The following is a 16,533-nucleotide window of genomic DNA, read 5'->3' on the forward strand; positions in this document are numbered from 1 at the left end:
TAAAAATTACAGTTAAATCACCTTCCAACAAATTTATTACAGTCTTTAAAAAATTCACCAAGCATTGCTAATGGATAAAGCACTTCCTTTTCCTTACTCTTTAGTTACCCATTGTTAAGTATATGACCTTTCATATTTATTTTATCAGTTACAGAAGACGTTAAATATAACACAGCTGTCTATGAAATAAAAGGATGTTCCATTCAAGATAAAACATTATTTGCCTTTGTAATGGTCACAAAATGAAATAGTTTTGCAACATAACTATCGATTAATTTTTTATTAGATTATCCATCATATGTTCGATAATCTGGTTCTGATCAATCAGGATTAGCGACAACAATTCCGTATTTCATGTACAATTATGCATTATTTGGTTGAAGCTACCCATCACCAATATTTATTTCAATCTCTGTATCCTTGTAGGTTGCATTTAAAGTATTTTTACTCTTCTCATTTGTAGGGAATGGGTGGAATTCATAGCTCTCGATTTTACTGATAATTTCTTAAAGATTTAATTTATTAAGATATTTCTAAAACAGCTCTTATACAAGCACCACTAATGTCAATAAATTGTCATTTTCATCAGTTACAGTTATTTGTATGTCTCAAATGTTATCATGAACTGGAATATATACAACATAATATGGTTCATAAATGACTGATGTTCTAAATTCACTGTTTTGTTTAAATGAAAAATAATATTAGTTTCTCTATGAAAATAATTAGTATGTTTAACAAACATTTGATCAGTTAGATTAAAATTTATATATATTAATACAAATGGAATAATTTTAGGAACATTACTAGCAATAGTTATTTTATTGGCTTCAATAATTTGATTATTAAATCCTAGCATACTTGCAGTATTATCTTCTTTTATACCCATATACAACTTAACATCACTCTCAATAGTAACTTTATTTAAAATTTTATCAGCTTTAATGGGTATATTTGGCATTTTTGATGAATAAAATTTTCTGAATTTCTTGAACTGTACTAACCTACAGGAATTTCTATCGTTTATATGTCGCAATATAGTTTATTATTTTTCAATGTAATATTGGAGTTAAGAAAGTTGTGTATAAACGAACTAATGTAACATTGTTATAAGTTTCTCTTATTGACACAATCTCTTTTTCAGAATAATGATTCATCACTCAACTGAATTATATGAACCACTTATACAGTTTATTTAAATTAGTGACATAATGAAAGTCTAAAGTGAGAATTCCAGAAAAGTAATTAAAAAATAAACACGGTAAACTTTCACCAAATTCTATTTGACATGCAATCATAGGACCAAGTGGTTGTGGAAAATCGACATTACTTATTGGCACTTATATTCTTGCTCCAGGATGGTTGAATTGTAATAAAATTTATCAGTTATATGTTTATTCTATTAATTTTAACCAACCAAAATACTCAGAATTCATTAAAAGATGTAAAAAAGTTTGAAGATAAGTATAATGAAGAAATTGCTACTTTTATTGAAAAGTAATAATGAAATTACTACATTAGATTAGTGCCTAGTTAATTCAGTAGTAGTATTTGCTGACTTCATTCTTAAATGCCAGGGTATATTTAAAAAAGATTACTGGAGGTAGACATAAAGCAATAGACTGTATTTATTTGGTACAAACATATTTAAAACTGCCAAAACAACTAGTCAGAGATAATCTAAATTTCTCAAATGTTTTCAGACAAGATGACACAATTTCAGGTCCAATTTTTTACGAGTTTGTTGGTGGTGATTTAAAATATGATGATTTTAAACACATGTAGTAAATGTTGAAATGGTCAATGTGGATTTTTTATGGCAGATATGACTAGAAACCCAAATGAAGGTAAGTTCAGAAATTGAATATAACTATTCAGAATCATTAAACAAGAAGATTAAACATAATATAAACTTTAAACAAAAATGCTGATTGTGAGCATGTAACATTAAAAGTTTTTAACTATTGTTTTATAGGCCTTCAATAAATGTTGCAAGATACAACCCAAAAGTTGTTAAAAAAGCTAAATGAAATAGAAATAAATCAAAAGAATTGAGAGAACAATACAACCTCTGGAAGAAACAATCAAGAACAGAATATGAAAAATATAAAAATGTAGATCAACCTGTTGTCAAAGCTATTGAACAAGTAAAACTAGGAATCGAAGGATTAGGTGACAATGTATTAAAAGCTATTGAAGAAACTAGAGAAGCTGAAAAACAAGTGATTCAATTTCACGATTACACATAAGATTTTGGAGATGTATCACCAATTACATGACTACATGATGGGTGTGAAGATGATGATGTTAGAAGGTATAGTAGTAACATAATTACTGAGTTGTGTTATAATACTTGTGCATTCAGGTTTTGTAAGAAGACTGTTGAATTCACTTTCTAAGTACTGTTTTGTAACTATAGCATAACCATATTTTACTACTATACCTTAACTAAATCAGAAATACAACATGCACAGTGATAAAACACTGAAATAAACATTTGAATATGGAGCAAAAATCGAGAGAATTATTTCATTTGTGGCCAATATAAACGGTGATTGGTCAACTACTAATTTTAAAATTGAGATAAAGAGATATAATAACGATGAATTACAAATTTTGTATCCAACTCAGTTCACTAATCCATTATTTGAAATGGAAATGATAGGTAAAATGTTTAGGCTCTAAATCAATCTGTTAGAGATCTACTTGTTTCAGGTGAATTATTCATCTTCAGTGAACTTATTTTATAATCAAACGAAGATCACAGAACAGATCTTTAAAACTTATTAAATTGTTATTATATATAAGGGGATAACCATATCTATTGATTCAAATGTAATACATTTACTGAAACAAACGATCCTGAGACAGTAACAAGCACAAATTGAAGGCAGAGAACTTAATGTCTTTGCGTAGTATGTGATACCAAAAAAAGTAAGTTTGTTAAAAAAGTTTTATAGGTGAAGGTCTAAATATTCGTGAAGAAATTGTAGATGAATTATATAAACTACTGAGAAAAAATTTTGAAAGAGAAAATGTAATTCCTCTCATAATTGATGATAATGGCAAGCAGATCTAGCTGAAGTGGATTCAAGGAATTTGAAAGTAATTTCAGAGTAAATAAAGGACATAAAATTTATTAACTGTTATTGATGTTTTTACGAAATTTGCTTGGGCTATTCCAGTTAAAGGCAAAACAGGTAATAATGTAGCTGAAGCTTTTGATAAAAATATTTTGAGACATAAATCCAAAAAATTTACTAATTTATAATAGTAAAGAATTCTGCAATAACTGTTTTCAATAATTGATGAAAAATACAGAAGTAGTCATTATTACATTTTTACTGAACTGAACGAGTCTGCTGTTGAAAGATTTAAAAGGACACTAAAGGAAAGCATGTGGAAAAAATTGGACTTACAAGGAAGTTGCAAGTAGACTTATCTGGTCTTGAAACTAGTTACGGAATATAATAACACAAAATATTCAACTATAAAAATAAAACCAATAGAAATAAATGAAATCGATTATAAACCAACTACTGCTGCATCTAATGAAAAGGCGAAATATATAAAATGTGATAAAGTCAGAATGAGTAAATTTAAAAGAAATTTTGAAAATGGATATACAGCCAACTGGTCAACAGAAATTTATGAAGTTGAACCTGTTTTCACTCTAATCTAATAACACATAAATAACGAGATTTAAATTCTGAAAAGTTGAAAGGAAATTTTTATAAGTATGAATTACAGAAAACAAAATATCCTGACTTATATATCGTTGAAAAAGAAAGGAGGTAAAGTATATGTTAAATGGTTAGGATTTGATAATTCTCATAATATTTAGATTAATAAAGATAAAATAGTTTTATAAAAATTCAGTCTGATGTATATAAGTGTTGCTAGTTTTTAATTACCTTTCATATGTCCAAACTGGACAAGTTTAAATTTTTTTTGCTTCTCTTTTTATTTTAAAATTAAAACACACACGCACACACACACACACACACACACACACACACACACACACACACACACACACACACACACATATATATATATATATATATATATATATATATATATATATATTTAGATTAATAAAGATAAAATAGTTTTATAAAAATTCAGTCTGATGTATATAAGTGTTCCTAGTTTTTAATTACCTTTCATATGTCCAAACTGGACAAGTTTACATTTTTTTTGCTTCTCTTTTTATTTTAAAATTAAAAAACACACACACACACACACACACACACACACACATATATATATATATATATATATATATATATATATATATATATATATATGTGTGTGTGTGTGTGTGTGTGTGTGTGTGTGTGTGTGTGTGTGTGTGTGTGTGTGTGTGTGTGTGTGTGTGTGTGTGTGTGTGTGTGTGTGTAAAAAACTTGAAAGGTAATTTTAAATTTAAGTGGTTGATGAAATTGATAAAATAAATTCTAAGGATATTTATATATGTGTGTGTGTGTGTGTATCAAACAGTACGGATGAGAAAATTAGCACTTTCATTTATTCTATTGGTGTGTTATCCCGATGATGAAGATATAGTCTCTATATTCATAAATCAATTAACTGATGAAAATATCAATTATTTATACAATCTCGTTGGAGAAGAAATTTGTATTGTTTATGATTGCTTTAAAAAACAATTTACTGTGCAATGTTTATTCTTAAAATACTCACTATCTCGTTCGATATCTTTAACTTTCCCTTATTTTTACACCATTTCTATTCTATAAGATCTTTGAATGTTTCTTTAAACACTTTATTTTTATCTGGATATTCTTCATAGATTTCAGAAATCATTGAAGCCAGTTTTTCTTTAGGTAAATTACTCAACACACAAGTTTTTATTTCATGTTTTTTATTTCCAATCTTCAACTCTACCACAAATTCTTGTTCAATAAGAATTGGATCAAACTCTATATACTGTTCAATTCTTATATTCGAATGTATTTTATTTCTAGCAGAATTTTTTCACATCAAGATATTTATTTGTATCTTCAGAGAACAATTCGATATACTATTATGCCTCATTAAAATGTGTATCACAGATTTTCTTCTCTGAATTATCTTTATTTACAGCTAAATATTTTTCAATTATGTTTTTAACTAATTTGTAATTATAACATTCTTGAACGAATATACAGGGTGAGTCGCATAAGTTTTAACACCCCCATTATTCCGGGGGTAATTGCACGTATCGACAAGCAATGTTCGGCAAATCATAGCCAACTATGGGGCACATACTTTGATACATGTACAATAATCACAACGTTTATATTGACCAAGGTAATAAGTCAAGTACATGTTTTTTAAATGGCTCGCTGTACTTTTTTTACCATCATTCCAACACTTTGGAAAAGACGCTTGTAGTGATGTAACGCATGTGGCTATTGTGATTCTACTTTGGTTAAAGACCCTGGGAAATATTGTACGATTAAAGGTCGAGGCAGTCGGAAGTGGCTGCAGACTGTAAACACGCCTCGCACGACCCGCAGGCCGAGTTGCTGTGCTCTACGCAGCATGCACTGCCAAAGCTACGTAGGTAAATCCTCATCCACCCTCTTCACGATACACCTTAGGTACAAGGATGGCAAGTCGCATTTCGTATTTAACTGTGGCAAATGCTAGCTAATTGCATATCAAACGGGGATTATGAGAACTATGCCAAATGCATGGACATTCCCAGGCTGGAATGAAAGTTATTATGTGAACATAGCAACCACTTTGTCAAGCAGTTTCTCATTTAAGCTGTGCTCCCTTCCTGCTTACGTGTTACACCTGACGCACAGTAAGCCGCTGATAATGTTATTGATGGATGCGTCATGGGAAACTCTTCACCGGGTGACGCCTGAGTGTGTGTGTGGAGCAACAAAGTGTCTGCTGTAAAACTACTGTTTCCACGGATAGTATTGGACATTATAATTAGAGAGAATCCACATTTGATAAGATAATCATTTTATTCACATTCATATACTGACCACCTCCCACCGAACAATACGACAGAAGGACAACCTACATGGTATACACATTGTCCACACACGTTACATATGGATGATACTGGTCATTGACAAATATCGTTTAATAACACATTGGTACCTACTGATAACCTTCACAATTCATAGTGTTCTTAACAAAGCATGGCGTTGTACTTTACTTAAGCATGTACTCAAACGGTTTACCCTTGACTGCAAGACACATCTGTAATCGACGTTCAAGAGAATGGGTAACAGCTGGGAGGTCAGTGGATGATATGGCGGAGCAAGCTGTGACTATTCGGCGGCGCATGTCATCTAGCTTTGTTGGGGCTTCGCGGTAGACCGCATCTTACAGTGTTCCCCACAAAAAGAAATGGAGTCAAACCGGGGGACCTGGCAGGCCATTGTACTGCAGCATTCCGTCCAATCCAGCGCTCAGGAAATGCCTCGTTCAATATTTGACTTGCGACTCGTGAGGAGTGAGTTGGCCAGCCGTCGTATTACGTAGTAGTGCATGTTACGTAAATTTACATTCTCGTGATTAGTGAATGTTGCTTCGTCGCTGAAGAGCACACGTTTGAAGAATGTATTATCATCTCGCAGGCCGTCCGCGGTGGTCTAGCGGTTCTAGGCGCTCAGTCCGGAACCGCGCGACTGCTGCGGTCGCAGATTCGAATCCTGCCTCGGGCGTGGATGTGTGTGATGTCCTTAGGTTAGTTAGGTTTAAGTAGTTCTAAGTTCTAGGGGACTGATGACCACAGATGTTAGGTCCCATAGTGCTCAGAGCCATTTGAACCGTTTTTTCTTAATCATCTCGCAGGCGTCGCAGAGCAAACCGACAAAATTCCATGCGACGTTCAAAATTGCGTCCTTCGAGTTCCTCATGGAGTGTAAGGTGATATGGGTGGAACTTATGCCGGTAAAGAATGCGCAGGACACCCGTCTGGCTGACCCTACATTCCGCGGCCGTACATTTCGTGTCACAATGAGGGTCGATAAACGTCATGGCCAGAACAGCCTCTTCGTGGTCTCTGTCGGCCGCAGTATTCTTCCTCCTCATTTGTTTGCTGCTAAAGCTGCCTGTTCGCACTAGTTTAGTAATGATTCTTGCAGTGGCGTGGCGAGTAGGACACCGACGATCAGGATAGATATCCATGTACCGCCGTACGGTTTCGACAGCATTCCTACGACATTCGCCATACAGAAGTAACATGTCTAACTTCTCCTGATTAGTGTACATATCTGGGCGTTATGTTCCAGCAGCAACTACGTCTGGATAGGAGTCTCACGTCCTACTTGTTCAAAGTCGCACGACTTACTAGTTGTACGACACGGCCTGCTTTCCGGGTCGCGCGAGGCGTGTTTACAGTCCGCAGCCGCTTACGACCGCCTCGACCTTCAATCGTACAATGTTTCCCAGCGTCTTTTAAGCAAAGTTTGAATCACAATAGCAACATGAGTTACATCACTATACGCGTATTTTACATAGCGTTCGAATGATGGTAAAAAATATATAGCATCCCATTTTTTAAAAAAAAACATGTACTTGCTTCATCATCTCGGTCAATATAAACGTTGTAATTATTGTGCATGTACCAACGTATGTGCCCATAGTCCGCTATGATTCGCCGAAAACCGCATGCCGATATGTGCAATCGCCCCCGGAATAAAGGGGGTGCTACGTATTACGCGACTCACCCTGTACAAAGTAATTTATCATTATCTAATCTACCACTATTATAAGCAGAGAATCTACCTTTCAAATGCAATTACATTGAACTCCACGAACTTTAAAAGAATTTTTCTTTGTATAATGCTTAGTTGTGGCAATGTAAATAATCTCTTCTTTTTCAGTTCTTTAATATTTTTTCTACATCTTTTAAATATAAACATTACTTCTCTTCGTTTGTAGTTCTTTTTCTTTTATTTGTAATTTATTTACAAATTCAGTTTCTTGTTATTCAAAAATTTTCTGTGACTTACTTTTCTCAGCAAATTGCACTACACTTTAGATAAATCATATTCTGTCCACAATCAAATAATTTTTCTTACTGGTTTGCACTGCTTCGTGCAAAATGTCATCAGTAACTCTAAAATTCTCAACTGTTAATCAAATCCATTTCTCTTGAACAACATTACTTGGTTATAAAGCTTTTATTTAATTTTGAATATATTCGTATTTTAAAAATATATCTCCATTATTTATTGAGTGGTTGTTATTACAAATAGCATCTTTGTTTTACACTGTGTGGCTTTGTTCGACTTTGTTTTTTCGCACTCCGAAAGTATTCTAGAATAATTTGCTTCATACTCTAACGCATTCTGTACTTATTTACATGTTCGTACCTACGCGCTATTCCTTGGTGTCCGCCTGGAAGTGAGTCACGGAATTGTTTTAGGATTCCTCGTTTTCTTCCTCACTTACACTTGGTTTCACAAGTATATCTTAAGAACCAGCAAAGTGTTCACTGTCTTCTTCTGTGGTCTATATATTCGCAATACGTGACAAAGCGTCAGCTACCCTGTTATTTTCGCAGTGTTTGCATACAATTTCATAATCGAATAAGTTCTGGCACAGTCTGAACTTCATTACGTGGGATCGCGGCTCACTCACCCTTCCTATCCACTTCATTGGCTTATGAACCGTAAATGTTATTGAACTTTCTCCGAAAAAACATCTGGTTTGAGTTGCGTTACTGCCTATAGTATCTTTTATAACAAAACAATTCATATTCAACCGTACTGTTATTTTACCCCAATTTATTAAGCATTCTTGAGGCAGAGCCGATGGGTATGTCCTTTCCCTCTTCGCCTTCTAGGCCATCCATTTCGGAATTCGTTGGAAAGTTCAATATTCTCAGATCCACAGTGTCAAACTGTGCGGAGATTTACAAAATCACTGTAATTATTACGTACGTTGTGGAAAGCACAGTGGTGAGTGAGTGTTAAGTATGTTATTTCTTGGAGTTATTAATTAATCTTCAGTTCCTATATCATGTATCTTGAATTTTACCTGTTATCTTGGTTAGATACTATGTGATCAGTTACAAATGTTACATCCCAACAGTGGTGTAATGGCCGCGGGATGGATATGCCTCTTATTTACACTTAAACTAGAAGAGGTTTACGGGGTTGAGTGCATTACACTGTTTACTCTGATAAAGTTTAAATATTTTAGATGTTGTGTAAGATGGTCTGTGGTGCGTGTTGGTCAAAGTGCTTGCTGTTTGAGTGAGTGTGTGACTGCTGTCTGTGTTTGTGCACGAATTGGAACTGCTGTCTTATGTGCTCCGTGTGTGTTGCTGTGTTCTGTTATACGGCCATGTTTGTCTGTATTCGTCGTTTAATGTCCTTGAGACATCATCAGCGATTTTATTTACTATTTCCCACTCGTCTTTGTCTCTTATTGCCCGTATGATGTCACTGTTGTACTGCGTTGGTATCTGGTGTGCTGCTCTGTATCGGAGACATAGAAAAAGTATGTGTTCTGGCGATCCATCTTCGCGTCGCATACAAGCAGCACTGTGGCTGCGGGCTACGCGGTCTAAGTGTGCAGGGTGATGGCCGTGACCTGTCAGAAAGTGAACCTTACCTCGGCTGGGATTAATGTGGCTTTATTCTCAGACGTTCCCTGATGTCCAGGAAAAATTTATATACCCTACGGCTCTGATCGCTTGCCTCCCATTCCCTTTGCCATCTATCCACTCGCCATTTGACGAATGGGAGCTTCTCAGTAATATCTTTTCCGGTATTCTCAATTACTTTCCACTGTCTCCCCTCCTGAGCCAGTACACTGCAGCCCGCAACCGAATGGTTCTGTCGATAGGGAAGGTTCCAAGCACCACGCAGGCTGATTCCACTCACGTGGTGCTGAAAGCTCCTGACAGCCTTATCAGGACACTTCTCTGCTCTCGCCGCACCATGTTCCGATTCGTCACCAGACGGACGCGGTAGTCCAGCCGTAACGCTTCATTGAGTAGATCCATCAGGCATGGAACAATCTGTGGAGAGAAAATTGTCAGTGTCTCGGAGTGGATACCATCTGGCCCAGAGGCTCCTTTGATATTTAATTGGCAATCGGGACCTCCTCACTTGCAAATGAAATAATCACGGTACCATTTTCATAGCAAGAGTTCATTGACGTCCTTTCCCACTATGAATCTCTTCATCCTACTGTTACTCGTCATCGGGGAGGAGTTTGTTAAGCAGGATGATAGGATGACCTATCTGATATGATGTCAAGACAGAGTGTGTTACAAATACTAAAGAATTATGTAGTTGAGGGGGTGTGAGGGAGTCCCAAATACCGCGTTCCTTAGCTGAATCACTTTTAAAGTTCAGTGATTTTTATCCCTAGGCTGCATCGTCACGGTATTTATCCTCAAAAAACCAGCTCATTGAGAGGTAATGTCGTACCTCGATTCGTGATGCGGGCATAGGTTTTTAACATTGATACTTGTGTGCACCTGTAGAACCAAGACTGATTGTGACAGTAACATGCGCTAGTTGCTGGGATCGGATTTTTCTTTAACATCTCGCCGATTACGTGTCTCTTTCCATTACACAGGGGTAGGACTCGAAAGACGAACTTAAGAGGCACACCCATCGCTTATTTTCAATCAATATTATTTGGTATGGTATGCACTCAGTTATTGAGTAAGTAATATACTTAGTGGGTGCTTGATATGTTCGCATTTGAGGCAAACTTTTATAAAGTATGTGTGTTTGTGGAAAGGAGATGACTATGCCCTGTTGTAAGGAAGGTACGGATTTAACTTGGAGTACTGTGATAGCGATGGGGGGAGTATGTCCAGTTGTATGGAAGGTACAGCTACTTCCAGAGCCACTGCCGACAAGAGGGTGTTTTTCCGATACTTCGCTCATTCTCGAATGCTGTTCTGTTGAGACAGCGATCGTAAGATTTAATTATAAGTATAACAATAGAAGATATATGTCAGGGGTTTTCTAGCATGTCTCCATGTAAGCAAAGTCTGTGGTGGTACTGATTCGCGTCTCATGTCAATGGTAGCAGTCTTCCGAATGCAGAGCCCTGCTGGTGTGTAGGAATGTATCACAGTTAACTTTACCACCTTCTAGACGACCGAACAGCGAACTAATACTTAACATGTGCTGGGCGGCTTTCGTGATCAAGTGGAACTTCTGTAAAGTTTGGAAAGTAGGAGACGAGATACTGGCAGAAGTACAGCGGTGAGACCGGGCATGAGTCGTGCTTCGATAGCTCAGATGGTAGACCACTTGCCCGCGAAAGGCAAAGGTCCCGAGTTCGAGTCTCGGTCGGGGACACAGTTTTAATCTGCCAGGAAGTTTCATATCAGCGCACACTCCGCTGTAGAGTGAAAATCTCATTCTAGAAACTACTGTACACTATTTGGACGAGTGCTGAGCGTGTCTACAGATCAATGTGATGAATTAAATAGGAACCGTCTGGTATTGTGTGCTGAAATTACGAGTTGGTTGCGTGTCTGTGGACTGTGAAACATGTGCCCCAGGCACATGAGGGTGGATCTTTTGCATCAGTGTGATAGATATAGTTAATCGTTGATTAAGTTGTTTCAAAATAAATACAGTGCAGTCAGTCCTTCCCCTCCCCAGCAGCGCAGAGCAGGCTGACTTTTTCCTAATCATCTTGGTTTACATCAGGAAACGGATGACAGCGTCCTCTGCTGGTGGTACTGAGTACTAGACCTCGTGAAGAACACACAGTTTGCCACCATCATGGATAACTGTACTTGCGTTAGCAGCTGGTGTCACAGTGGCGTCCTCTGTCAGCGACAAAATGTACTAAGCCAGTTGGGGTCTGGAGCTCGTAGTGTAATCACTACGTGGCGCCATATTAGATTACGGTACTTGTGTCATGTCCTGACATCGCTACAGCGTCCTGTAGTGACATCGATATGAACTTAGTCAGTTGGGCTATGGACCCAGTGGCGAATACACTTGGTGATTGTGCTGCCTCTAATTGTGTAAATAAAGACTAGTGTACGATTTTGACAGTTGACGATTAGCAAGCAAAGTGTTTTAGATGGATTATTAGTTTGACAATTTAGGAGTTGTTTGGCTGTCTGGTCTGTATGCTGTGGGGCATGTCAGAGCGTGTGTTCTGTGATACATATACTCCATCCCTAAATAAACTTCTGCCAAATAAAAGTACATTCCTTCCTCTCTCTCCATCAGCCTAGTGCGGGCTGAGTCCTTTTACCAGCAACCCCTAGGAAGAGGTTGTGCCCTGTACTCTTAGGTTAGTGGTGGTGAGCATTGTTTGTTACAATGTTCTTAGGTTGTAGGCGAAAGCTCAAGTGACCTTTCTTTACTGCCAGAATTCAAACTCGGCGCCGGTTCCTAGGAAGAGGTGGCGGTCTGTACCATGAAAAGTAGTTGAAACTAGGTAGTTGAAAGTATTGTGAACGCCTTTTCTTACCTATATGAGAGAGAAGGCATTGCAGCATATCTCTCTCTCAGCACTTGACTACAGGTGGGGTCAGCGACGATCTTGGATTACGTGATGGGAGAGTGCTCTAGCTGTGTCCTAGACCATACGGATTGAATGACGGTACTGGGATCATAGTTTAGTTAGAATATTTACAGAATACTGTCCAGCACAAGTATAAAGGTCCAGGCTGGGGGGCTGTGACGTCAGCGGTCTCGTGCTTGGAGGCAGCTGGCGCGAATCGAGAGAGAAAGTTGATGATCTTGAGTCATCACCCGGCGTCGTGGCTCCGATATGAAGTAGACCCACACCACTTGGTGGATACGCTGGGTGCAGCCATCTTGAATAACGGTACTTGCGTCATGATACGACGTCACGGTGGCGGCCTCTCTGATGGCAGCGATATGAACTGAGCCAGTTGGAGTGCAGACTCAGTGGCGAACACACCTGCTTGAAATTGGTTAAATAACAAAGACAAGTCCTTTTTTCCCGCCATTTTCCTTGTTTAGTAGAGGTAACAGGGGTGTCACACATTATCCTGTTGGAAATTGAACTTGGCGACAGTTTTTTGCAGAGGCTTTGCGCTGTTGCCAAGTCTACATGATGCCATCTCGGATGACGTCATCACCGCCATCTTGGATACATTTGGCAACAATGGAATGTGGGGCAGCACCCCTGTAGCCCCCCTACCGGCGTACTCGTTCTTCCCAGCCTTGGTAGCAGCACTTACGCGCTTCAAGTGGTTTGGACTTTAATCTGTTGGTCACGCTCTTTTGAATGCTCTCCAGAGTCAATTTTCTGAAAGAAATAAGTCACAAGCACTCAGATTAGGTGAATAGGGGGACTGTGATACAAGAGGAATGCCTTCTGAGGTCCAAAATTACGTAATGGAAGTGACCGTGTGTGATGCGGCGTTGCCATGATGCAGCACCCACTTGTCTGCAATGTCCGTTCTCATTCGATTCGATCTTTTCCTGAGCCTTTCAAGTACATCTTTGTGAAACCCTTGGTTGACAGTTTGACCTGGACGAACAAATGCTTTGTTTACGATACCCCTACTGTCAGAAACGAAAATCAGCATTTTTATTTTGACCTTTGATTCGCTCATTCGAGCTTTTTTCGATTGTAGGGCCGTTTTGTCTCATGACCATACTCAAAAACCGTTCATAATCTGGGTTCACACTACTGAACCATTCGTAGTCATTGGCAGTCCCCTCAAGAAGATCAACGCACACGTTTCTTCGATTGTTCTTCTGCTGAGTTGTGAGGTTTTTGGCACCATTTTGGCACATACCTTACCAACCAACCAATACTTCGGACAAAATTTGATGTATGGTGCAACTGTTTAAGTTTAGCAAGTCACTCATCATTCTTATTGTTAAACGTTGATCTGATCTCATATGAAATCGCTTAAGAACACGTTTTCGACATTTTTTGAAAAAAAAAAAAAAACAGATTTGTGATAGCGGAAATCTTATGCTCTTGATAAGAAATGTTTCAACGTTTCAGAGATCACACTCCCCAAGTTTTACCCAAAATTTGATGGCATAACATTTCTCTAAATGCCGCTGTTCCATTTTCCGTAACGCACAATAAAAACACAACTCCACTGATGGCGCTCTCAAAACCCACCTGATTGCTGTACGAAGTTGAAACTCTGACTGGACATCTGGCATCAACACACCGGTCAACAAAAGAAGAACAATACAGCGTTGCCGTATCGCTTGTAGTTTTGTCAACCTCACTACTTTTGTTAAACATCTCTTATCCTAGCAGGCTTGGATTTCAACAAAAGGATTTCCAATGGGGAAAATTTCGAATGATATTACAGTTTGTGGCATTCACCTCATAATCAAGGGGAATCTCCAGAAAACCTTGAGTGGGACTGGGGGACTGAGCATATTTTTATCCAATCCTCGGAGAATGTTGCCCATTGTAAGTCAAAAGTTAAAAATCTATGTGCGTGTTTTTCATGTATGTATGATGATGTGTACGTCGCACGGTCCAAGTGTGGCTGCATGTGAACCGTTACATGTATTTAATACTATCGTTTCAAATTTCACGGTGTGATAGGGAAACTCAATGAAAACCAGTTTTCACATTATTGCAGACTATTAAATTTCCTGCTTTTATTCACAAACGACTGTAGTATTAATACGACTGTAATATTCATTTTACGGTATGATTCTCTGGTACGTGTAATACCTGCGTATTAGGAGTGCAGTTTCAAAGTGTTGCAATGGTCCGTGTAAGAGTCGATCACTTTCTGGAGAGTATCTATTTTCGTAAAACTGCTTTGTGTATGTTTTAAGTATAACATTTTTAAGTGACTGCTCAGTTTTAGTAAAATACTGAAATTGTCTACAGACGCTGGACTGGAAGATGCAGTAAAGAAGGCAGCGGAAACATCGCCATGACTTGCTTTGTGGACACACTGGACCATAATCTGCGCTGTACGTCGCGCTGTCCTTATGATGTCTTAACGTACTGTTGTTCTGCTAATATGGACCTCTCACTAAATAAAACCACAAAACTTTGTTTGATGTTAGATAATCCTTTGTTACACATCATATCGAATCACATAATATCTCAAGACCCTTTACAATTTGTAGAAATATATGGAAGGAATTGTGGGATGCAGCGTGTAAGACTTTGTCTTTATATTTAAGACCAATCCAGATCAAGCCACCGAGTTATCCAGAAACGTTCAGTCAATCAGAGGTACCAGCAATCTACATACCAAACGGAACTGATTGGATTGGATTGTTTTGGAGGAAGAGACCAAACATCTAGGTCATCAGTCTCATCGGATTAGGGAAGGACGTGGAAGGAAGTCGGCCGTGCCCTTTCAGAGGAACCATCCCGGCATTTACCTGGATCGATTTAGGGAAATCACGGAAAACCTAAATCAGGATGGCCGAACGCGGGATTGAACCGTCGTTCTCCCGAATGCGAACGGAACTGATGCTCGTACCAACAGCACAAGAGCGCCCTTGTGTGATTGTGTTCGTAGTTGTTTTAATCATCCATGGGTCACTTTATAACGTGGCTCCTGTATGTAGATGTAGGGCTACTAATGCAAATGGTATCTTTCAGCCATGATTTAGTGAAACTGAGCTTTGTTAAAAACAGATTCATGGTCCAATGAACAATTTTATATCGCTGATTGTGAAAATGAATGAGAAATTAACTGAGTGACTCACACTTAAAATTAATAGCGCAGCTGACCAATAGCAGGCTTAACTTGTACAACTGAACGTCGAACGCAGTGAAAGTCACTCGCAAGGTTCTGTAGAAATTACAAGAGCCCAGCAAGGCCAGCTTACCGACGAACACTCAGCAGTGGGAATCGTATCTTACGTTTGTAATTACAGTACTTAGATATGGAAATAACTGAATCTCCTTGGTAGATTAAAACTTTGTGCCGGACCGAGACTCGAACTAGGGACCTTTGCCTTTCGCAGGCAAGTGCTCTACCAGATACTGGCAGGACTAAAGCTGTGGGGACGGGACTTGAGTCTTGCCTGGGCAGCTCAGATGGTGGAGCACTTCCCCGCGAAAGGCAAAAGTCCCTAGTTCGAGTCTCGGTCCGGCACACAGTTTAAATCTGCCAGGAAATTTCATATCAGCGCACACTCCACTGCAGAGTGAAAATCTCGTTATGGAAATAACTAACCGCTGAAAATACTTCTCCAAATTATTGTAATGATGACGGAATTCGAAGGAATATGCATGTATATCGCGGATTGCCGAACACGTTAGTGTAATTTTCCGTGTAAGTTATTACACTGATAAAAAATAAATCGCAACACAAAGACGCAGTTATGGTACGTAAATGAAAGTTGATAGGTGTGTTTCCATATCTGAAACATGATGTCTGTTCAAATTTTGCGCCAGTCGCATGAGATTTGTGCTAGTAGCGCCACTGAGAGGATGCAGATCAGGTTTTTCTATGAATAAATACAGTGACGGTCGTGAGCGTTAATTACCTTAGAGACCGGTCCTGAGGAGTCGATGTCAGTTAGTGTGCTTTGCAATTGAGAAAGACGCCATTATCAGCCCCTCACTGACTTTGAACGAGGT

The 16,533-nt window shown here is 38.2% G+C and overlaps 1 long non-coding RNA gene across 1 annotated transcript in view; it reads left to right on the top strand.

The window, feature by feature from the left end:
• Positions 1-14,945, top strand: part of LOC124545495 — a 53,368-nt gene extending 38,423 nt beyond the window's left edge. The window contains exon 3 of the long non-coding RNA XR_006967635.1: positions 14,818-14,945. This is a non-coding gene — a long non-coding RNA (uncharacterized LOC124545495). The remainder of the gene's footprint in view (positions 1-14,817) is intronic.
• Positions 14,946-16,533: the final 1,588 nt, after the last annotated feature.

The sequence above is a fragment of the Schistocerca americana genome, chromosome 8 (assembly GCF_021461395.2).
Source record: "Schistocerca americana isolate TAMUIC-IGC-003095 chromosome 8, iqSchAmer2.1, whole genome shotgun sequence".
In the NCBI taxonomy this organism is placed as follows: domain Eukaryota; kingdom Metazoa; phylum Arthropoda; class Insecta; order Orthoptera; family Acrididae; genus Schistocerca; species Schistocerca americana.